We start from the raw sequence: 25,858 nt of genomic DNA on the forward strand, positions 1-25,858 counted from the left end.
CCAAAACCTCAGAAAACAAATTGTAGACCTCCACAAGTCTGGTTCATCCTTGGGACCAATTTCCAAACGCCTGAAGGTACCACGTTCATCTGTACAAACAATAGTACGCAAGTATAAACACCATGGGACCACGCAGCCATCATACCGCTCAGGAAGGAGACGCTTTCTGTCCTAGAGATGAACGTACATTGGTGCGAAAAGTGTAAATCAATCCCAGAACAACAGCAAAGGACCTTGTGAAGATGCTGGAGGAAACAGGTACAAAAGTATCTATATCCACAGTAAAACGAGTCCTATATCGACATAACCTGAAAGTCCACTCAGCAAGGAAGAAGCCACTGCTCCAAAACCGCCATAAAAAAAGCCAGACTACGGTTTGCAACTGCACATGGGGACAAAGATCGTACTTTTTGGAGAAATGTCCTCTGGTCTGATGAAACAAAAATAGAACTGTTTGGCCATAATGACCATAATGGCCATAATGACATCTCAAGACATCAGTCAGGAATTTAAAGCTTGGTTGCAAATGGGTCTTCCAATTGGACAATGACCCCAAGCATACTTCTTAAATTGTGGCAAATATGCTAAAGGTCAACAAAGTCAAGGTATTGGAGTGGCCATCACGAAGCCCTGACCTCAATCCTATAGAACATTTGTGGGCAGAACTGAAAAAGCGAGAAAAAAAGAGCAAGAGCAAGAAAAAGAGCAAGGAGGCCTACAAACCTGACTCAGTTACACCAGCTCTGTCAGGAGGAATGGGCCAAAATTCACCCAACTTTTTGTGGGAAGCTTGTGGAAGGCTACCTGAAACGTTTGACCCAAGTTAAACAACTTAAAGGCAATGCTACCAAATACTAATTGAGTGTATGTAAACTTCTGACCCACTGGGAATGTGATGAAAGAAATAAAAACTGAAGTAAATCATTCTCTCTGCTATTATTCTGACATTTCACATTCTTAAAATAAAGTGGTGATCCTAACTGACCTAAGAAAGGGAATTTTTACTAGGATTAAATGCCAGGATATGTGAAAAACTGATTTGAAATGTATTTGGGTGAAGGATCTCTGCTCTGCGTGTCTATGGTATGGATGGCAGCTGGCTCGGGAACAGACATAGAGATCAGTGGAGGCTGCTGATGGGAGGACGGCTCAAAATAATTGTTGGAATGGAGTGAATGGAATGGTATCAACCACATAGAAACCACATCATTGATGTGTTTGATATCATTCCATTCACTCCATTCCAGCCATTATTATGAACCATCCTGCCCTCAGCAGCCTCCACTGATACATTTGCTTGAGGACTGAGCTTGAATGATGCCAGGACTTGTCACAGACACTGGAACTAGGACATTTGTGAATGGCCTATAAACTTCTCTTCTCTCAAAAGGAGAATACTCCATTGAGAGAGTGAATGTGGAGAGTGAATGGATGGACATATGTCAAATGACAGCCAGCGAGTGCACTACTTTTGACCATAGGGCTCCACTCTGGATCTGGTCAAAACTAGTGCACTACTGTGTATACAGAACAAGATGTCTTTAGAGATCTAGCCAGTGTGATGTTATGTTTCTGTCAAATCAAATCAAAGTTTATTGGTCATGTACACAGATTTGCAGATGTTGTCGCAGGTGCAGTGAAATGCTTGTGTTTCTAGCCCAGTAATATGCAAAACAATACACACATAATCAAAGACATTTAAAGAAACAAATCTAGAAATATCAGAATGAGCATTGTCAGAGTCCGGAATATAAATATATACAGTAGGGTTGGGTGGTATTCAGATTTTCATACCGTCATACCGTTTCTGTACCATACCGGGGTATACGGTATTATCGGAAATGCACACAAGGGGTGCAATTATTATTATCATTTTTTAAACAGGTATCTTGATCCAAGAGGAGATTGCATATCTCTGCTGTAACCAAGAAGCTTGATCTTAACATCTAGCCACTTAACTAGCAAGTTAGCAAACCTATCTTTTCTTGAATCCATCAATAGCCTAGGCGTAGGTGTGTGGAGACACACATAATGTACAATATGAGGAGGAAACTATAGTCCTAAAAAAGATTTCCAGTTTTACTGACTCACCAAATGATGCTCAGCTCACTCACCGCCAATGGCCGATGCACTCGTGCCAAAAGCTTTGTAAACAATGCTGTTCGCTCAATAGGCCTATTTGGAAGTTGATAGAAACTTCCCAGAAAAGTGGAGGCTGTTATAACAGCAAAGGGGGGACCACCTCCATATTAATGTCCATGATTTTGGAATGAGATGTTAGATGAGCAGGTGTCCACATACCTTTGGTCATGCAAATGGATCCTGTTGAAAAGAGAAGACTTATCTGTTCGCTCAATAGGCCTATTTGGAAGTTGATAGAAACCGTGGTATACGGTATTATCGGAAATGCACACAAGGGGTGCAATTATTATTATGTCTGTAGGCTACTTAGTAGCCTACAGACAGATTAGTCTTCTCTTTTCAACAGGATCCATTTGCATGACCAAAGGTATGTGGACACCTGCTCGTCTAACATCTCATTCCAAAATCATGGACATTAATATGGAGGTGGTCCCCCCTTTGCTGTTATAACAGCCTCCACTTTTCTGGGAAGGCTTGCCACTAGATATTGTAACATTGCTGCGGGACCTTGCTTCCATTCAGCCACAAGAGCTTTAGTGAGGTCGGGCACTGATGTTGGACGATTAGGCCTGGCTCGCAGTCAATATTCCAATTCACCCCAAAGGTGTTTGATGGGGTTGAGGTCAGGACTCTGTGCAGGCCAGTCAGGTTCTCCCACACTGATCTCGACAAACAATGTCTGTATGGACATCGCTTTGTACACGGGGGCATTGTTATGCTGAAACAGGAAAGGGCCTTCCCCAAACTGAGTTGGAAGCACGGAATCGTCTAGAATGTCATTGTATGCTGTGGTGTTGAGATGTTCCTTTACTGGAACTAAGGGGCCTAGCCTGAACCATGAAAAACAGCCCCAGACCATTATCCCTCCTCCACCAAACTTTACAGTTGGCACTATGCATTCGGGCAAGTAGCGTTCTCCTGGTGTCCGCCAAACCCGGATTCATCCGTCGGACTGCCAGATGGTGAAGCGTGGTTAATCACTCCAGAGAACGCATTTCCACTGCTCCAGAGTCCAATCGCTTTACACCACTCCAGCCGACGCTTGGCATTGTGCATGGTGATCTTAACTTGTGTGCAGCTGCTCGGCCATGGAAACCCATTTCATGAAGCTCCAGATGAACAGTTCTTGTGCTGACTTTGCTTCCAGAGGCAGTTTGGAACTCGGTAGCGAGTGATGCAAACGAGAACAGATGATTTTTACGCGCTACACGCTTCAGCACTCGGTGGGCCAGTTCTTTGAGTTTGTGTGGCCTACCTTCACAGTAACAGCACTTACAGTTGACCGGGGCAGCTGTAGTAGGGAAGAAATTTGATGAACTGACTTGTTGGAAAGGTGGCATCCTATGACGGTGCCATGTTGAAAGTCACTGAGCTCCTCAGTAAGGCCATTCTACTGCCAATGTTTGTCTATGGAGATTGCATGGCTGTGTGTTCGTTTTTATACACCTGTATTTATTTTTTATTTTTTTAAACAGCATTGTTGGTTAAGTAAGCATTTTACTGTAAGGTCTACCTACGCCTGTTGTATTTGGCGCATGTGACAAATACAATTTGATTTGATTTGAAATAGCCAAATCCACTATTGCGAAAGTCCTGTTTTGGCTGCATGCTGTTTACTGACAGATTTGCTGTGTGTTCCCGACTGTAGGCATGCCTTGTGATTGGGCTACACACAATCTACAGCTAGGCTATTAAAAAATATATAACCTATAGATCCTCTGTGGCAAAATGATAGGCCTACTCCTGGTGCAGTATTCAGCATTATTTCATTTCTTTCTGAACAGACAGCAGTAATTCTATTACTTATTTATCAGGTGTGCTGCTCCCCCCAGCACCCTTTCGGGGCTACGATTCTATAAGGAAATAAATGATGAAGTGCAACGCTGCAGAGATGAGAGTTGCAGGCTCATGTTTATCAGAGCAGAGAGAGGGAAAGTGAATCTCATTCTTGTTCTGTGAGAGATACAGATGTACTTCTCTCTCACGCCACAGCAATGGCCACGCTTTGGTCTATATAGGCTACAATGTTGCGCAAACTATAAATCCGGGCTGGCCCAAAACAAATACATTCTTAGAATATCATGCACATTTTCACATTACGTTTTTTAGGGGGCAGCCAGGAGAATTAACGATGAGTCAACTTCAATTAACTCTGATTGCTTTTATTTTAACTTTTACATTGCGAACAGTGAAAAGGATTTTTCATGCCACTAGAGGTACCAGATAAGGGCAAATGGGTTCCGTAACGAAACAGTCCAAAACTGAGAGTTGCCAGATCCTGTTCCGGCAGGATCCAGCTCAAATTAAGGACTGTATATAGGATTAGCCATTTCTAGAATACAGTATTTAGATATACAGTGGGTGAAACAGTATGTAAACATTATTAAAGTGGCCAGTGTTCAATAACTCTATATACATAGGGCAGCAGTCTCTAATGTGCAGGGTAGAGTAGCCGGCTATTACCAGTGACTAAGGTTCCGGGCAGGGTACGGGTGAAGGCCGGCTAGTGGTGACTGTTTAACAATCTGATGGCCTGGAGATAGAAGCTGTTAATCAGTCTATCTTTCCTAGCTTTGATGCACCTGTACTGTCTTCGCCTTCTAGATGTTAGCGGGGTGAACAGGCCGTGGCCTGGGTGGCTGTCCTTGAGGCTCATCTTGGCCTTCCTGTGACAGTGGGGGCTGTAGATGTCCTGCAGGGAAGGCAGTATTCAGCCGGTGATGCGTTGGGCTGACCGCACCACCATCTGGAGAGCCCTGCGCTTTCGGACGGTGCAAATGCCTTTCCAGGCGGTGATACAGCCTGACAGGATGCTCTCAATGGTGCATCTGTAGAAATTCATGAGAGTCTTAGGGGCCAAGCCACATTTATTCAGCCCCCTGAGGTTGTTTCACCTTCTTCACCACACTGTCTGTGTGATAGGACCATTTCAGGTGGTCAGTGAAGGCTGAGCTGTAGTCAATGACCCTCTCCACTGCGACCCCGTCGGGGTGATTTGTTGAAGTTGAGGGAGAGGTTATTTTCTGCCTGTAGGTTGTCTTGTCGTTGTTGGTAATCAGGCCTACCACTGTTGTATCATCAGCAAAGTTGATGATTGAGTTGGAGGCGTGTGTGGCCACAGCTGAGCAAGCACCCCTGTGGGGGCCCCATGTTGAGGATCAGTGTAATAGAGGAGTTGCCTACCTTCACCACTTAGCTTTGGCCCTTCAGGTAGTCCAGGACCCAGGTGCACAGGGAAGGGTTCAGACCCAGGGCCCTGAGCTCAATGATGATCTTGGAGGGACTATGGTGTTGAAGTCTGAGCTGTAGTCAATGAACAGTATTCTTACATACTGGAAGCATGTCTCTTGTCCAGGTGGGATAACCCAGACGATGCTGGGCCAATTGTGCGCCGCCCCATGGGTCTCCCGGTCACGGTCGGCTGCGACAGAGCCTGGACTCGAACCCAGAATCTTTAGTGGCACAGTTAGCACTGCGAGTCAACCTGTTATTAAATCCAAGGCTTCACATACTTTTTCCAACCTGCACTGTGAATGTTTACACGGTGCGTTCAATAAAGACATGAACAATTATAATTGTTTGTGTGTTATTAGTGTAAGCAGACTGTGTATGTCTATTGTTGTGACTTAGAGGAAGATCAGATAACATTTTATGACTAATTTATGCAGAAATCCAGATAATTCTGAAGGGTTCACATACTTTTTCTTCCCACTGTACGTCTCGTGTCTGAGCCGTTGAATTGTCTCTGCAATATGATTGTGCCTCTTTGATTGCCTTAGAGGTCATAGCTGGTCTGTTTGTACATGTTCCCAGTCAACTTGCCATGGCTAAATGCGGTGGTTCGAGCTTTCAGTTTTGAGCGAATCCTGCCATCTATCCACAGTTTGTGGTTTGGATAAGTTCTAATTGTCACAGTGTGAACAACATCCTCTATGCACTTCCTGATGAACCTCGTCACCAAGTCAGTGTAGACGTCAATACTATTCTCAGAGGCGACCCGGAACATTTCCCGCTCCGCGTGATCAAAACAATCTTGGAGCATTGATTCCGATTGGTCCAACCATTGTTGAACAGTCCTTACCACGGCTGCTTTCTGTTTAAGTTTCTGTCTATAGGTGAGACCTGATCAAAGACATTGAGGTAGAGCCCTACACAGTGAGTGGGCTGGAAAGTTCTGCCCCTCTGATGAAAGTTTGTCTTTACACAAACTACTTTGGGTCTTTACACATCTCTACTTCTCTAGACACTGTTCGGGTGGAACACATCCCCCTGTCTACTGTCAGTCAGACACATACACATGCAGACAGCAGTGATATCCTCTGTGTAGAGTGACTTCAGAGGGGGCATTAGTGAAGGCTGAATAGACAGAGACCGAGACGGAGCGGGTTTAGGGAGTTTCAAAGACTCCAGGTAAAGCCTCCGTGACTCTTTTCTCTTTCTCCTACCATACCCCCCTCTCCAGTACTAATACCAGGCTCCAGGCCCAGTCTCTTTCATGCTGTGCTCTCTCAGAGTCTTCCAGTAAATAAAGAACACTCAGCAGAGCACAGGAGAGAGTTGTGAGGAGAGGAAGGCTAGGGCTAAGATGGCAGCCAAGGTGAAAGAGTTTGCCCAACTGTAGACTTTAGAACTGGGTACCATATTGCTGCCTCTGAAGATTCCTCCTGTCTCTCCCTGCTAATGCAAACTACAACTTAACAGTAGTCTCTCTCTATCCAGCCCTAATCAGTCTAGATCTCTCATAGTGTCAGATTAATCGCGGTTCTCTCCCAGTCGGCCAAACATGACATATCACAGGCTCATTGGCAGGCTCATTATAACAGCTTGTATGCTGTTATGTAAGTTTCTATACTACTATCATTCATATGTTAATGCTTTATTAGCCAACACTAGCGTTGTGTTGACAAGGTGACATTCCTTTGTTTACCAAATCTAGGGGAGAGTACACATAGACACAGTATAGCCACACGCACACGCAGGCGTGCATGCATACATGGACACACACATACACACACGTCACCAACAAACTCACCAACACATGTGTACACACAGCCTGCTCAATCATTGCTTTATTACTATGTTCAGATTTGAATTAGAGGCTCATCATTCTCAGATTTAAAAAATTGCTCCACAGTTTGGTGGTTGAGGCGTTTGGCATGAGTGCCAGCATAGGATTGGCTTTATCCACGTTTGATATTCGGTTCAGATTTGTTTGGTCCAATGGTGGTGGTTTACTAAGGGCAGACAAGGGCTTGGAGGCACAATCCTATTGGTTTGAAAGAACAATAGAAAGAATGATAGATAAAACAATTGACAGACGGACGGACGGAGAGAATGATACAATGATAGACTGATAGACTGATCCATGGGTTAAACTTCTCTGTCACTGCGACGGATTTCCATCATATGGATACTGGAGAGGTCGTTTTTGAGACCAGCCTGAATCTAGCTACTATTGTTAATTAGTATTTTCCTGTAACTATTTATAGACATTGGTGTATGAGTGGCCCAAAGCCTAATGTTTTTCCAATGCATTATTATAAAAAGTGACTTGTTAGATATTAGATTATGTATTGTATATTTGGAGGATGCATTATTGACATGTGTGTCTGTTCCAGGAGCGCACACATGAACACACCTGTATGTCGTTACCCTTAACGAGTTCACAATAAAGAAGCTTACCTTCAGAGGAGACGCTAACAATACTGACGAAGGGCGAAACGTTTGTCGATCTACCTACCCCTGAATGAAATGAATACTATAACGAAACCTTGAATTTCCTTTTTGGGTGCAGACCAGCTACACAATTCTGGAATTCCATTACATTTTGGTCGACACACCTATTCTGAGCATAGTGGTCACACAAACGTTCATAACCTAATACAGAAGCGTGCCTGTTCTACGAAATATATTCCCAAATAAATTATTATTTTCATTGTTACGCTGTGTGAACTGAACTGACATGGATGATTGTTGCTGACAGCGCTGATGTTCAGATTAAAGAAATGAGACAGTCTATAATGTGCACCACTGTGGCGCTCAACTCAAACAACGGTGTGTAGCCTACTGGTGTAACGGCAGCATTAGCAGGGATCGGACCAAGACGCAGCGTAGTTAGTGTCCATGATTTAATAATAAACAACTGAACATGAACACAATACAAAATAACACGTGCCAAAACCGAAACAGTCCTATCCGGTGCAATGAACACAAAGACAGAAAACAACCACCCACAAACCCCAACACAAAACAAGCTACCTAAATATGGTTCCCAATCAGAGACAATGACTATCACCTGCCTCTGATTGAGAACCATATCAGGCCATACATAGAAACGGACAAACTAGACACACAACATAGAATGCCCACCCAGCTCACGTCCTGACCAACACTAAAACAAGGAAAACACAAAAGAACTATGGTCAGAACGTGACAACTGGCAAAGTCATTCAAAGCCTATACTTTATCACTCAAGATGTAACTTTTCAGTGCTGCTATTTTTGCCGTGTAATGTTGTTATTAAAACTAAATCAGACAACCCCATAGTAGAATAGTTAACCTATTTACCTAGTCTGCTTGTTGTGGTGTGTTCTGTGCGAGATAAATATTAATCTCGAGGCGCATTCAAGTTAATAGAGCCATAGGGAGGGGAATACCAGCTTTCCATTGCTACCCCGCTTATTTCCATACTCCTGTAGATTGTGTGTGTGGCATCACTTTAAAGATGCAGCTACAACAAGAGTTTCAAGCATGGTTTTGGCTGCGCAACAGAGCTCTTAAAGGGGCAATGGCATCTTCTTAAAAAGGGCAATGACATATTATTTATAATACCAGCAATCAGGATGTTGTGTCCAATGGGGTAAATGCAGATACCTCATTTATCTCTGCTGCTTGTTTTGTCCTTGATGAAGTACTGTAGCATTTCCTATCTGCTAAGTTTGATGAGACGTCGATACAACTACAAAACTGCCCATTCAGAACTCGGCTGAGGAGCCTGATGATCTAACAGTATAATTCCAGTTTGACATTTACATTTAAGTCATTTAGCAGACGCTCTTATCCAGAGCGACTTACAAATTGGAAAGTTCATACATATTCATCCTGGTCCCCCCGTGGGGAATGAACCCAAATTGGAAAGTTCATACATATTCATCCTGGTCCCCCCGTGGGGAATGAACCCACAACCCTGGCGTTGCAAGCGCCATGCTCTACCAACTGAGCCACACGGGACCACATTATGTGGTATTGTGTGTAGGCCAGTGACACAAAATCTCAATTTAATCCATTTTAAATTCAGGCTGTAACACAACAAAATGTGGAAAGAGTCAAGGGGTGTGAATACTTTCTGAAGGCACTTTATCCGCCTCACTCTCAGAGAAATAAGTAGTACTGCCAGGCTTTACACAGTCAAATGTAACAAAAAACAAAACATTTTATCGAGAAATGTACAAATCATACACGTGTAAAACATTTACTTTTTACATTTTAGTCATTTAGCAGATGCTCTTATCCAGAACGACTTACATTTTGTGCATTCATCTTAAAATAACTAGGTGAGACAACCACATATCACTGTCAATATACTATCGTCCCGTAGCACCCACATCTATAACCATGAAATGCTTTGAAAGGCTGGTCATGGCACACCTCAACACCATCCAATTCGCATACTGCCCCAACAGATCGACAGATGAAGCAATCTCTATTGCAATCCACACTGCTCTCTCCCACCTGGACAAGAGGAATGTTTATGTGAGAATGTTGTTCTTTGACTACAGCTCAGCATACAACACCATAGTCCTCTCCAAGTTCATCACCAAGCTCGGGACCCTGCGACTGAATACCTTCCTCTGCAACTGGATCCTGGACTTTCTGACGGGCCGCCACCAGGTGGTGAGGGTAGGCAACACCATCTCTGCCATGCTGACCGTCAACATGGGGGGCCCTTACGTGCGTGCTTAGTCTCCTCCTGTACTCCCTGTTCACCCACGACTGCGTGGCCACGCACGACTCCAACGCCATCATCAAGTTTGCTGACGACACGACAGCGGTAGGCCTGATCACCGACGATGATGAGACAGCATATAGGGAGGAGGTCAGAGAACTGTCAGTGTGGTGCCAGGACAACAACCTCTCCCTCAACAAGACAAAGGAGCTGATTGTGGACTACAGGAAATAAAAGGGCGAGCACGCCGCTATCCACATTGACAGGGCTGTAGTGGAGTGGGTCGAAAGCATCAAGTTCCTCAGTGTCCACATCACCAAGGACTTAACATGATCCTCTCACACCAGCACAGTGGTGAATAAGGGACGACAGAGCCTCTTCCTCCTCAGGAGATTGAAAAGATTTGGCATGGCTTGGTATGATAACTGAACCACCTTAGATCGCATGGCGCTACAGGGGGTGGTGCGGACGGCCCACTACATCACTGGGGCCGAGCTCCCTGCCATCCAGGACCTCTATACCAGGCGGTGTCAGAGGAAAGCTTGGAAAATTGTCAAAGACCCTAGCCACCCAAGCCAGAGACTGTTCACTCTATTACCACACGGTAAGCGGTACCGGAGTGCCAAGTCTGGGACCAAAAGGCATTTGAACAGCTTCTACCCCCAGGCCATAAGACACCTGAACAGCTTCTACCCCCAGGCCATAAGACACCTGAACAGCTTCTACCCCCAGGCCATAAGACACCTGAACAGCTTCTACCCCCAGGCCATAAGACACCTGAACAGCTTCTACCCCCAGACCATAAGACACCTGAACAGCTTCTACCCCCAGGCCATAAGACACCTGAACAGCTTCTACCCCCAGGCCATAAGACACCTGAACAGCTTCTACCCCCAGTCCATAAGACACCTGAACAGCTTCTACCCCCAGGCCATAAGACACCTGAACAGCTTCTACCCCCAGGCCATAAGACACCTGAACAGCTTCTACCCTCAGACCATAAGACACCTGAACAGCTTCTACCCCCAGGCCATAAGACACCTGAACAGCTTCTACCCCCAGGCCATAAGACACCTGAACAGTTCATCAAATGGCCACCTGGACTATTGAATTACATTTTTACTCACACTGACTCTATGCACACTGACTGGACTCTACCCACACACTCACACATACTGCACTGACACTCCAACACATAAACACAGACACTACATTCACTCACACATGCATATTGACGCTACACACACACTCACGCACATACACACTTTAACACTCTTCACACACGCTGCTGCTACTCTGTTTATTATCTATCCTGATTACCTAGTCACTTTTACCCCTACCTACATATACATATTACCTCAATTATGTCAACTACAGTACCTCGTACCCCTGCACATTTACTTAGTACCGGTACTCCTTGTATATAGCCTCATTATTGTTATTTTATTGTGTTACTATTTTAAATTTTTGGGGGTGGAAATGTTCTTACTTTTTAACTCTGCATTGTAGAGAAAGGGTTCGAAAAGTAAGTATTTCATGGTAAATTCTACACCAGCGCATGTGACGAATACAATTTTATTTTATTTGACACACACACAAACACACACAGAGCCTCTTCATCAGAGCAAGACCACTTTTCCTAGTTACCCTAGCATGTTGTTTGGATGGCTTTGATATTTTCTTTGATATATATACTGCAACCTGTGGTTACGGACAAAGGCACCCATCATTTCTGTAAAAGCGGAACTTTACAGTAGTCTTAAAGATGGCTTATAGAGCACTCTCAACGGCAGTTTGATGGATTTTAAATACGCTGTTAAAAAAGTTGAAAATAACAGCTAGCAAGACACCTTGTTTTTTTTACAAACCACAGAGAAACAACTGTAGTCTGTACTAGACTACTCAGAATTGGGTTGTTTAAAGATACAACCCTCTGTTCGCTCTACCCACAAACACATACTCTGAGTAGCTGTTTTAACAGCATCTGTCTAACTCTAATGTAGTCCAATGTGTTTCACCTTTCCTGTGTGTTTCTGATCAGAATAGGAGTGTTAGGGTCCAGATGAGAGAGAGGGCAACAAGACCTGCTCCATGGAAGTTTGGGTGTGTGGATTGTGTCTCATGTGAGAACTAGAGCAGTGAATGGTGAATAGAGCTACAGTAGGTCAGAACTGCTGCTGTGCTGTGGTCACACTTAGCAGGCAGAGTCTGACTGGTTAGGGAATTAAAAAGTATATATCTGACCCCCCCACGATATGGCACTGAGGGAGAGAGAGGAGGAGGAAGAGGGAGAAAGTGAGAAACCGAACTGAGGGGTGGGGGGGGGGGGACCAGACAGGACAGGAAAGAGAGGACGGGTAGAGAATAGAAGGACAGCGGTTAGAGTAAATAAGCAGGGAAGGGGTGGTTGAGGCCTTTCACTGTGTGTGTGTGTGTGTGTGTGTGTGTGTGTGTGTGTGTGTGTGTGTGTGTGTGTGTGTGTGTGTGTGTGTGTGTGTGTGTGTGTGTGTGTGTGTGTGTGTGTGTGTGTGTGTGTGTGTGTGTGTGTGTGTGTGTGTGTGTGTGTGTGTGTCTGTCTGTCTGTCTGTCTGTCTGTCTGTCTGTCTGTCTGTCTGTCTGTCTGTCTGTCTGTCTGTCTGTGTGTGTCTGTGTCTGTGTCTGTGTCTGTGTCTGTGTCTGTGTCTGTGTGTGTGTGTGTGTGTGTGTGTGTGTGTGTGTGTGTGTGTGTGCCTGTCTCTCAGATGGCAGATCAAACCCAGCTGTCTCCCATTTGCCCAGGAATGAGTCTGCACCTCTCAGAGGCGTGTGTGTGTGTAGTCCTGCATAATTACAGCTTCATCATAGACCGCCTGGCTCCAGTAAGGACATATAAAACACGTAAACTCACATACATTTAATGCAGTGTGTGTGTCCTCACATACACAAACACTGCAGGTTTCACAGGCATGCACATAGACCCCTAAACAGTCCCACCGGGTTGGATTTTACTGTCTCCAGATGCACACACACACACAATGATGCTCTCACTCAGTGTGTTTGAGCCAGATGAGTAATTCTACAGTCTGTGTTCCATCCAGTGAATAGCTTGGAGACATCAGTAGACCAGGCGTAGGCAACCCTGGTCCTGGAGGGCCGCAGGCACTTCATGTTCTTCATTTAACCGACCTGGACAACCAGGTGTGTTGAATTTAGGCATTCACTGAACCGATCAATTAGCTGTGGAGCCTAGTTGTCCATGTGTTTGTTTGTTATATGTGGTAGTCTTAAGCCGTGTTCACATTGGCAATTTGAAGCGACTCAAATCCCCCCAAAAATGCATATCTGATTCGAATCTGTTCTTTTTCCTGGAGTATGAACAGCCAAAAAGCACATGTGATCGTATATTGCAAGCCACATTTCAAAACATCTTCATAGCTGGTTTGAAGTCAGATACCAATCTGATTCCTGGCTATGTGACTTGTGTCTGAATGGTCAAATCTGATTTATTTGCTTTCAAGTGGTTTTTAGACTGTTAGGGCTTAGCAGTTAAAAGTGTTGGGCCAGTAACCGAAAGGTCACTAGTTCAAATCCCCGAGCCAACTAGGGGAAAATGTGTCAATGTGTCCTTGAGCAAGGCACTGAACTCTAATTGCTCCTATAAGTTGATCTGGGTAAGAGCCTCTGCTAAATGACTTAAATGTACATTTGGCATATCTTGTTGCTTGCTAGCTACCTTGACAGTTTGACAAGAACATGTGGTAACTTGTTGATTGTTTAAAGACAAATGAGTGAATGTGCTAGAAAGCAAAATGGCTACCTAACTGTCTAGTTGTCTGCTGTGGCTAGCCAAAAAGGACTTGTTTTTAAAGTTGGATCATCTTATCCTTTGAGGCTTTAAAAGTGTTCTCACACTATGATTTTGTAAATTCATCCATGGCAGGTATTGCTGTCACCTTAGCCTGCTACATCATCAATCAGACTACACCACTGCGCACACACCCGTTGTTACTATGACAACTAGAGTAGCCATGTCAGCAAATGACTGATGTCTAAACATGCACAAATCCGATTTGGTCATTTGTAACTTGCTGTTAGGACAGTCAATGTTCCAAAACGGATTTGAAAAACAAAACTGATTTGAGCGTTAAGGCCTCCAGTGTGAACCAGGCTTAAGAGCACTGTACATTGGCAACTCTACCAAAGGCCAAACAAGCAGCTCAGTCAGTAACAACATATTGCCGTTTCAGTTGTTCTCAGCAACTTGAGGAGACATTCATTAACTTCAGAACAATTCAAGTATAACAGTTCATAGCTTTTTTTTTTTGTCATACGGGTTTTGTGAATGTGTGTGTCCTTCCTCTCTCTCTCTCTGACAACACCTAGCAAGACCATTATCTGGGAGAGACACATATATCCGCACAAATTGTATGCACATGTGTACACACTCACTCACTCACACACACACACACACACACACACACACACACACACACACACACACACACACACACACACACACACACACACACTCACCCACTCACTCACTCACTCACTCACTCACTCACTCACTCACTCACTCACTCACTCACTCACTGAATCACTCACTCACTCACTCACTCACTCACTCACTCACTCACTCACTCACTCACTCACTCACTCACTCACTCACACACACACACACACACACACACACACACACACACACACACACACACACACACACACACACGCACACGCACACGCACACGCACACTAAATGTTTGGGTTCCACTGGTGTTGTGAGTCACACTGTCTCGACCCTGAATGAACACACACAGCCCCAAGAAATAGGTCAGATACACACTCACATACACACATACACACGCACACACACTCACATACACACGCCTCTGAATTGAATTGTCAACAGAGGGAGTTAAGTGGGCTAGGTTCCGAATTGCTGCAGAACAGGTGTCTACACGCAACACGCCACATGCTACAACCAAATGAAACACCTCTCTCTACTCTCCTACATTTGAGTATTTTTGGTCTGTTTGGTGGTAACTGTGATTTTTCGGGAGTCGCTATGACTACTGTAGGGAGGTGAGTCTGGCAGTATAGTTTTTGGCAGTCTCTCTTGGGCATCTGTGTGATGTATGAACCATGTATGAGTGATGTTTGAGTTGTCATCATAGTTGATGTACAAATAGTGTTAAACCTTTACCTGAGCTAACAGATTATAGTCAGAAGTGTTGGATTCTGGGGGTCACTACACACATAATCACACTGCAGTCAGGCCAGGGGGCCTCTCTTCTCTTCCACCTCGGTGCATGCGGGAAAGCAACCTGAGCTACTTCCTGACAGTAACTCTTGGTTTCTGAGTTACCGCAAAATAACCACAGAATCTGTAATGATGGTGTGTTTGAGAAGCTGTGTCAGAGAGAGATTGGGTAATGCTAAGAGAGGGACTGGATTTAGGGTTATGGGAAGTTGGGGCGGGTAGTATTGAAATCCTTATGAAACAGGTTTCTGTGTGTGTGTCTGGGGTGTCTGGGTCTGGGGTGTGTGTGTCTGGGGTGTCTGGGTCTGGGGTGTCTGGGTCTGGGGTGTCTGGGTCTGGGGTGTCTGGATCTGGGGTGTCTGGGTCTGGGGTGTCTGGGTCTGGGGTGCCTGGGTCTGGGGTGTCTGGGTCTGGGGTGTGTGGGTCTAGGGTGTCTGGGTCTGGGTCTGGGGTGTCTGGGTCTGGGGTGTCTGGGTCTGGGGTGTGTGGGTCTTCTCTCTTTTATTTTATGTCCTCCATAAAACCAGCTCCTTACCCTGTGCTGCTGCCCAGCTCCATACCCTGTGCTGCTGCCTATATCTCCCTCATCCCCTATACCTCCCTCCATCCCCTATACCTCCCTCCTTCAATCCCCTATACCTCCCTCCATCCCCTATACCCCCCTCATCCCCCATACCTCTATCATCCCCCTATACCTCCCTCCATCCCCTATATCTCCCTCCTTCAATCCCCTATACCTCCCTCCATCCCCTATACCCCCCTCATCCCCCATACCTCTATCATCCCCATATACCTCCTCCATCCCCTATACCTCCCTCGTTCAATCCCCTATACCTCCCTCCATCCCCTATACCTCTCTCCATCCCCCTATAGCTCCCTCCATCCCCTGTACCTCCCTTCTTCCATCCCCCTATACCTCCCTCGTTCAATCCCCTATACCTCCCTCGTTCAATCCCCTATACCTCCCTCCATCCCCTATACCCCCCTCATCCCCCATACCTCTATCATCCCCATATACCTCCTCCATCCCCTATACCTCCCTCGTTCAATCCCCTATACCTCCCTCCATCCCCTATACCTCTCTCCATCCCCCTATAGCTCCCTCCATCCCCTGTACCTCCCTTCTTCCATCCCCCTATACCTGCATCCACCCCCCTATAGCTCCCTCTATCCCCTATACCTCCCTCATCCCCCTATACCTCCCTGCACCCCCTATACCTCCCTCATCCCCCCCTATAGCTCCCTCCATCCCCTGTACCTCCCTCCTTCCATCCCTCTATACCTCCCTGCACCCCCTATACCTCCCTCATCCCCCCTATAGCTCCCTCCATCCCCTGTACCTCCCTCCCTCCATCCCCCTATACCTCCCTGCATCCCCTATACCTCTCTCCATCCCCCCTATAGCTCCCTCCATCCCCTGTACCTCCCTCCCTCCATCCCTCTATACCTCCCTGCACCCCCTATACCTCCCTCCACCCCCCTATAGCTCCCTCCATCCCCTGTACCTCCCTCCCTCCATCCCCCTATACCTCCCTGCACCCCTATACCTCCCTCATCCCCCCTATAGCTCCCTCCATCCCCTGTACCTCCCTCCCTCCATCCCCCTATACCTCCCTGCACCCCCTATACCTCCCTCATCCCCCTATAGCTCCCTCCATCCCCTGTACCTCCCTCCCTCCATCCCCCTATACCTCCCTGCACCCCCTATACCTCCCTCATCCCCCTATAGCTCCCTCCATCCCCTGTACCTCCCTCCTTCCAACCCTCCTCCCGCTCCAGTTAAATGTTGCCCGTAGGTACAGCGTTCCCTCCCCCAATCCCAACCTTAATCATTAGAGAGACAATGTAAAACTGACCTAAGATCAGCATCTGCAAGCAACTTCATCCAACTCTACCTTCCTCCCTCCCTCTCATCCTCCTTTCCTCCCTCCCTTCATCCTTCCTTCCTTCCCTCCCTCCTTTCCCCCCTCCCTTCCTCCCATCCTCCCGCTGTTACGTCTGGTTTTCTCTGTTGATGCAGATGGCTTGTGTGTGTGTCTGGGGCTCGTACTGCGTGTGCATGTTTGTGTGTGAGTGTGTGCATACATTTGGAAGTCGTACAGTTGTATAATCAGCACCCTACAGGAACACTGTGACTAACTTTATAGAACCCCTCACTCTGCTACAACCACATCAATAAAGAGAGAGAGAGTTTGTCTATGGCCTGTACACTGATTATGAAATATGAAATAGTGGCTCTTGCTGCTACTAGATGACTATGGTTTGTGTGTGCGCGGTGATGTCATGATGTAAAGGACATGTGTAGATGAAAACAGAAGCGAGATTGCATTCTGCAGCCCAGATGCTCTGTCTCGCAGTGATGACATCATGGTTGTAGCATGTGTCTGGCGCTGGGCCTCTGACAAGCTGTCTGAGAACAATGTGCAGAGAGAGCTGTTAGAGTGTGTGTGTGTGTGTGTGTGCGTGCTGTTGTGTGTGCTGTGCCACATGTGTGTATGCTATTCTCTTTGGTAGTTGGGTAGTGTGTTTCTGTTTCTCTAGCACATTGATTCAATAAAGCAGCCTCATAGTTGATACACGTCATTGACACTGTCAGTGGCTTAAGCCCACGTCACAGTGCTATACAGACTGCCAGTAAGAAGCTCTGAATAAGTGAGTGTTGGTTACACTATTCTAACTCATGATAAATCCTCCTTTGGGCTCTCCTGTTTTTCTGTGAGTCTTAAAATAAGCTCTGTTAGTCATTTGTCAGTTCTGAGTAAGAGAAGGATGCTAGAGAGAGATGGGGGAGGAGGGGTGTGTGTTTGGGGGTTGGTAACTGGGTGAAAGGCTGTCTGACTCTTGACTGGTCTTTACTTTGGGGGCCTTCTCTTTCCATCCAAACCTCAGTTATTCTTCTGCTCCTACAGGTGGTCGTCACTAGTTACCACAGCCACAAAGTAAGAAGTTTATCTTCTTAAAATCAGATTTTAACCTTAACCCTAACCTTAACCACACTGCTAACCATATGACTAACTAATAAAAAATAATAAACGTTTATTTTTATTTTTTATTCATGAATATTTACAATATAGACAATTGTGACTTTGTGGCTGTGGTAACTAGTGACAACCCTGATACACTGTCCACCATCACCACCACTCTCACTGTTAGTCAGAGTCCAGTGCTCTGTCAGACCCCTCAGTCACACTCTCTCACTCACTTTCTCTGGCACCACAATGACACACAGAGATGGGATTCATGACTCATTTGTACAACTTCAGTCAGAAAACACTCCATACAGACAATAGCAATTTTTGTGAAATATTTTGTTTTTAGCTTTGTAAGGCGTACAATCACGCACACACAACACTGCCGTGGAAAAGCTGTGTTGGCAGCTTGGTGAGATACGTATGATGCTGGGATCATTAAAGGGGATGTGAACTGGGTTAGCGTGTTGCCGGTGTGAAATGTAACAAGATCGTGACACAGTGCCTTTAATTACACACCAGTCTGTGATGAATCTCTCCTCTTCCTCATCCTCCTCTTTCTCCTGGAGGCCTCGGACCTGATGGTGACACACACGCACACAAAGGGCCTGGAAAGAGTACATCATCTCTGTTGAAGGAGACCATTTGTCACTGACAGTGAACCCCAACTTAACCTCTGACCCATTCTTTCCCCTTCCCACTCTCCTCTGTGTTGACTTTCATGTTTCCCCTTCCCACTCTCCTCTGTGTTAACTTTCATGTTTCCCCTTCCCACTCTCCTCTGTGTTAACTTTCATGGTTTACCCTTTCCACTCTCCTCTGTGTTAACTTTCATGTTTCCCCTTCCCACTCTCCTCTGTGTTAACTTTCATGTTTCCCCTTTCCACTCTCCTCTGTGATAACGTTCATGGTTTACCCTTTCCACTCTCCTCTGTGTTAACTTTCATGTTTCCCCTTCCCACTCTCCTCTGTGTTAACTTTCATGTTTCCCCTTCCCACTCTCCTCTGTGTTAACTTTCATGTTTCCCCTTCCCACTCTCCTCTGTATTAACTTTCATGTTTCCCCTTCCCACTCTCCTCTGTGATAACTTTCATGGTTTCCCCTTTCCACTCTCCTCTGTGTTAACTTTCATGTTTTCCCTTCACAATCTCCTCTGTGTTGACTTTCATGTTTCCCCTTCCCACTCTCCTCTGTGATAACTTTCATGGTTTCCCTTTCCTTCTCTCCTCTGTGTTAACTTTCATGGTTTCCCTTTCCTTCTCTCCTCTGTGTTAACTTTCATGTTTCCCCCTTCCCACTCTCCTCTGTGATAACTTTCATGGTTTCCCCTTTTCACTCTCCTCTGTGATAACTTTCATGGTTTCCCCTTTCCACTCTCCTCTGTGTTAACTTTCATGTTTTCCCTTCCCAATCTCCTCTGTGTTGACTTTCATGTTTCCCCTTCCCACTCTCCTCTGTGATAACTTTCATGGTTTCCCCTTTCCACTCTCCTCTGTGATAACTTTCATGGTTTCCCCTTCCCACTCTCCTCTGTGTTGACTTTCATGTTTCCCCTTCCCACTCTCCTCTGTGATAACTTTCATGGTTTCCCCTTTTCACTCTCCTCTGTGATAACTTTCATGGTTTCCCCTTTCCACTCTCCTCTGTGTTAACTTTCATGTTTTCCCTTCCCAATCTCCTCTGTGTTGACTTTCATGTTTCCCCTTCCCACTCTCCTCTGTGATAACTTTCATGGTTTCCCCTTTCCACTCTCCTCTGTGATAACTTTCATGGTTTACCCTTTCCACTCTCCTCTGTGTTAACTTTCATGTTTCCCCTTCCCACTCTCCTCTGTGATAACTTTCATGTTTCCCCTTTCCACTCTCCTCTGTGTTAACTTTCATGTTTCCCCTTCCCACTCTCCTCTGTGATAACTTTCATGGTTTCCCCTTTCCACTCTCCTCTGTGATAACTTTCATGGTTTACCCTTTCCACTCTCCTCTGTGTTAACTTTCATGTTTCCCCTTTCCACTCTCCTCTGTGATAACTTTCATGGTTTCCCCTTTCCACTCTCCTCTGTGATAACTTTCATGGTTTACCCTTTCCACTCTCCTCTGTGATAACTTTCATGGTTTCCCCTTTCCACTCTCCTCTGTGATAACTTTCATGGTTTACCCTTTCCACTCTCCTCTGTGTTAACTTTCATGTTTCCCCTTTCCACTCTCCTCTGTGATAACTTTCATGGTTTCCCCTTTCCACTCTCCTCTGTGATAACTTTCATGGTTTCCCCTTTCCACTCTCCTCTGTGATAACTTTCATGGTTTCCCCTTTCCACTCTCCTCTGTGTTAACTTTCATGTTTCCCCTTTCCACTCTCCTCTGTGATAACTTTCATGTTTCCCCTTTCCACTCTCCTCTGTGTTGACTTTCATGTTTCCCCTTTCCACTCTCCTCTGTGTTAACTTTCATGTTTCCCCTTCCCACTCTCCTCTGTGTTAACTTTCATGTTTCCCCTTCCCACTCTCCTCTGTGTTAACTTTCATGGTTTACCCTTTCCACTCTCCTCTGTGTTAACTTTCATGTTTCCCCTTCCCACTCTCCTCTGTGTTGACTTTCATGTTTCCCCTTTCCACTCTCCTCTGTGATAACTTTCATGTTTCCCCTTTCCACTCTCCTCTGTGATAACTTTCATGTTTCCCCTTCCCACTCTCCTCTGTGATAACTTTCATGTTTCCCCTTCCCACTCTCCTCTGTGATAACTTTCATGTTTTCCCTTCCCACTCTCCTCTGTGTTGACTTTCATGTTTCCCCTTTCCACTCTCCTCTGTGTTAACTTTCATGTTTCCCCTTCCCACTCTCCTCTGTGATAACTTTCATGGTTTCCCCTTTCCACTCTCCTCTGTGATAACTTTCATGGTTTCCCCTTTCCACTCTCCTCTGTGATAACGTTCATGGTTTCCCTTTCCTTCTCTCCTCTGTGATAACTTTCATGGTTTCCCTTTCCTTCTCTCCTCTGTGATAACGTTCATGGTTTCCCTTTCCTTCTCTCCTCTGTGATAACTTTCATGGTTTCCCTTTCCTTCTCTCCTCTGTGATAACTTTCATGGTTTCCCCTTTCCACTCTCCTCTGTGATAACTTTCATGGTTTCCCTTTCCTTCTCTCCTCTGTGATAACGTTCATGGTTTCCCCTTTCCACTCTCCTCTGTGATAACTTTCATGGTTTCCCTTTCCTTCTCTCCTCTGTGATAACTTTCATGGTTTCCCCTTTCCACTCTCCTCTGTGATAACTTTCATGGTTTCCCTTTCCTTCTCTCCTCTGTGATAACTTTCATGGTTTCCCTTTCCTTCTCTCCTCTGTGATAACGTTCATGGTTTCCCTTTCCTTCTCTCCTCTGTGATAACGTTCATGGTTTCCCTTTCCTTCTCTCCTCTGTGATAACGTTCATGGTTTACCCTTTCCTTTCCTTCTCTCCTCTCTCCCACTTCCTTAATTCCCTGTTTTTACCCCAATCTCCCAGTTAAGTAGAGCTTTTATCCTAAATCACTGTTCATCCTGCCTCCCTCAGCCTTCGTTCCCCACTCACAACACTCTACTTAGGGAAATAGGCTGCACTTCCTTCAGAATTCCACCCTTTAGGTGGAACACACCTATTTGCTATTCCGAGATTAGATTCCCCATCCCTATGGATTGTGATTGAAATGAGCTGAATCAGACATTGGATTATGGGGTCACATTGTTTTTGGTGGGTTACCGTCCAGCCCCCAAGTCCCATTGGTGATGAAAGAGGTGACAGTGGAAGGACAAGGTGACAGTACCTACCATTATAAAGCCCTAAATTGTGATTAGTTGTGATCCCTGGTCAAGGTGCTAGGTGTCACTCAGGTGGTCCTGTTCTAAATGTAGGAAGGGAGCACAATGGTCCAGGACCCTCACAGCTCTGATCTAGTTCAGATGGCCTGGTCTGAGCAGCTAAGCTGGCACAAACAGCACTCTGTTTACTGTCTACTGCTCAGACTGCTGAGTCACTGACGGAGGGAGGGAGGGAGGGTGAGGGGAAGGAGAGGAAAAGGGAGGAAAGTGAGAGGTAGGGGAGGAAGAGGGGAGGAGGGAGGTTGGAAAGATAGAAGGGTGCAGTGATCAGCAGTAATCATAGCCTTTCGCCAGTGTCTTGGGAGGAGGCTGACGGAAGGAGAGGTGAAGGGGAGGTAGGGAGGTAGTGGGAGGAGAGCGATTTAGAGAGAGGGGGAGGAGGTGAGAAGAGAGGTTGGCTGTCTGTAGGGTAATGGGAGGTGAGCGGATGGAGGAATTTATGGAGAGAGAAGGTGGGGGGGTGAGCTGTCAGCAGACTGTGAGTCACAATCTCTCAAGCCAGACATACCACACTCCCATCGCTACAGGCAACAGGCACTGGGCCTTTCACTCTCTCAGCCTTCTCTCTCTCTCTCTCTCTCTCTCTCAGCTCTCTCTCTCTCAGCTGTCTCTCAGCTCTCTCTCTCTCTCTCAGCTGTCTCTCAGCTGTCTCTCTCAGCTCTCTCTCTCTCTCTCTCTCAGCTGTCTCTCAGCTCTCTCTCAGCTGTCTCTCAGCTCTCTCTCTCTCTCTCAGCTGTCTCTCAGCTCTCTCTCCCTCTCAGCTGTCTCTCAGCTGTCTCTCTCAGCTGTCTCAGCTGTCTCTCAGCTCTCTCTCAGCTGTCTCTCAGCTCTCTCTCTCTCTCTCTCTCTCTCTCAGCTGTCTCTCAGCTCTCTCTCCCTCTCAGCTCTCTGTCTCAGCTGTCTCTCTCTCTCAGCTGTCTCTCAGCTGTCTCTCAGCTCTCTCTCAGCTGTCTCTCAGCTGTCTCTTAGCTGTCTCTCAACTCTCTCTCTCAGCTGTCTCTCAGCTCTTTCTCTCTCTCAGCTCTCTCAGCTGTCTCTCAGCTCTCTCTCTCTCTGCTCTCTCTCTCTCTCTCTCAGCTGTCTCTCAGCTATCTCTCTCAGCTGTCTCTCAGTTCTCTCTCTCTCTTAGCTGTCTCTCTCTCTCAGCTGTCTCTCAGCTGTCTCTCAGCTCTTGCTCTCAGCTGTCTCTCAGCTCTTGCTCTCAGCTGTCTCTCTCAGCTCTCTCTCAGATATCTCTCTCAGCTGTCTCTCAGCTCTCGCTCTCAGCTGTCTCTCAGCTGTCTCTCAGCTCTCGCTCTCAGCTGTCTCTCAGTTCTCTCTCTCAACTATCTTTGTCTGTCTTTCTCTCTCTCACACCAATTTTCTCTCTTGCACACATCCTTGCACTTTCAGGCCTATGCTGGTCCTACACTTTCAGGCCTATGCTGGTCCTACACTTTCAGGCCTAGCTGGTCCTACACTTTCAGACCTAGGCTGGTCCTACACTTTCAGGGCTAGGCTGGTCCTACACTTTCAGGCCTAGGCTGGTCCTACACTTTCAGGCCTAGGCTGGTCCTACACTTTCAGGCCTAGGCTGGTCCTACACTTTCAGGCCTAGGCTGGTCCTACACTTTCAGGCCTAGGCTGGTCCTACACTTTCAGGCCTAGGCTGGTCCTACACTTTCAGGCCTAGGCTGGTCCTACACTTTCAGGCCTATGCTGGTCCTACACTTTCAGGCCTGCTGGTCCAACACTTTTGTATAGTAAAATATCTCCTCTCCTCACTCTCACCCCCCTTCTCCCTCTCTGTTCTTCCTCCCCCTCTCTTCTCCTTCAGTCTGTGGTGTGCCAGTCTCATCATGTTAAGCCCACAGTCATTTAGCTGTTTATTTGTTCTTATTTTTAACTATGAACTGCTGAATCATTGTGTTTCTATGTGGCACGCCCTTACATCACTCCTGAACCAAAATAGACAAGAGCCAAAGCTAAGGGGTGTATATCCGTAGAGCAGATCTCTCTCACCCTCCCTCACACACACTCTCCTCTGCGTCTCTATCTCACAAACACACACCCCTCTCTCTCTCTCTGTCTCTGTCTCTCTGTGTCTCTGTGTCTCTGTCTGTCTGTCTGTCTGTCTGTCTGTCTGTCTGTCTGTCTGTCTGTCTCTCTGTCTGTCTCTCTCTGTCTGTCTCTCTGTCTGTCTCTCTCTGTCTGTCTCTCTCTCTCGCAGTCTGTGTTGCACAAAGAGTTCATTCTCACTCTATGTGTGTCTGCGTGTGTGTGTGTTTACGTGTGTGCATTTGTGCACGCAGTCATGACTCCTCTGAAACTCAGTCTGTCTGTCTTTCTGTCTGATGCCCATGCAACCAGCCTTTTTACACGCACGCACGCACGCACGCACGCACGCACGCACGCACGCACGCACGCACGCACGCACGCACACACACACACACACACACACACACACACACACACACACACACACACACACACACACACACACACACACACACACACACACACACACACACACACACACACACACACACCCTCACCCTCCAAACCGACTGACACACACATGCAAAGGGAGAATGAACTCTCATACCACTCTTAATAATATCCAGACATTTCACTCTCTCTGTTCAGTTTGATGTTACTCCTCTCTCCATTTCCAGCAATATATATATTTTTAAATCCAATGGAATTCAGAAAAACAAACAATATTGTGTTCCTGCTGATGTTGTCTTTACCGACCAGAGGAATGCTCTGTTAACCAGACATGTACCACATAGAGAATGACTACAGTAGCAGAGAGATGTGGGGTAAAGGCATCGCTCTGTGTGGTTTCACTAAAACTGACTATGATTAGGGTTGGTGGCTGCAATTGTGGCTCTGTAATTGTGCGTGTGCGTTCTCTCTCTTCTCTCGACAAAACCAAACCCTTATACTGTATTGTACTGTCATTTTTTGGGGAAAGAGAGAGGGTGAGACAAAAGGAGAGGGAAAAGGGTAAGAAAGGAGACAATGGAGCCGAGCAGGTATTGACTTTTGACATTCTTCAGAACAGAAAGATATGTTTCCCTGTGACTGTTTCCCCCCCCCCCCACCCCCTCACTGCCAGACATCTGGAGTGAGGTTAGAAAATGCTGAATCACACTCGATTGGTGGTGTGAACCCGGCCAGGCCAATCACATCAGTCCTAGCATGGTTATCTGTCTCTGAACGATTATCTAATGTTGTTTCACTGCATCTCAGCACCGGTATGTGTGTGTTTGTTTCTCTCAGGACATCCTGTAGTGCTATTCTACCCTTTGATGTTACACCTCTCTCCATCTGTGTGTTCAGGTCTAGAAAATATTTAGGGCCTCGATAGGATGGTATTAAATATTATCATAATATATAAAAACCATGGTTCCATTTTAGCCCTCTCTCTTTTTCAGGGCCTCTGTTTGGTTTGGCAGAGGAGGTCTGCTTTTCACCACGTTGTTCTTTCTCTCAGTGTAATTAGTATTTGGTGGTGCTCAGAGTAAAATATGTTGGCCAGCCAAGATCAACCCTGGTCTGACTTAGAGGAGGAACAGTAGAGGGTTTGTAGGCTGTAAACACCCTGGGCTGAGGCTGTCTGAGTGTGCGTGCGTGTGCTTGCGTATATATATGCGTAAATGTGTGTAGCCTACATTTCATACTGTGAAGAGAGAGAACCAGGCCATTTCAGCCTCTCTGTCCACATAAA

At 46.1% G+C, this 25,858-nt stretch overlaps 1 protein-coding gene across 2 annotated transcripts in view; it reads left to right on the forward strand.

The window, feature by feature from the left end:
- mdfi (MyoD family inhibitor) overlaps nt 1-25,858 on the forward strand; it is a 44,234-nt gene that overhangs the window by 12,858 nt on the left and 5,518 nt on the right. The gene's annotated exons all lie outside the window — the stretch shown is intronic.

Source organism: Salvelinus alpinus, chromosome 12 (assembly GCF_045679555.1).
Source record: "Salvelinus alpinus chromosome 12, SLU_Salpinus.1, whole genome shotgun sequence".
In the NCBI taxonomy this organism is placed as follows: Eukaryota; Metazoa; Chordata; class Actinopteri; order Salmoniformes; family Salmonidae; genus Salvelinus; species Salvelinus alpinus.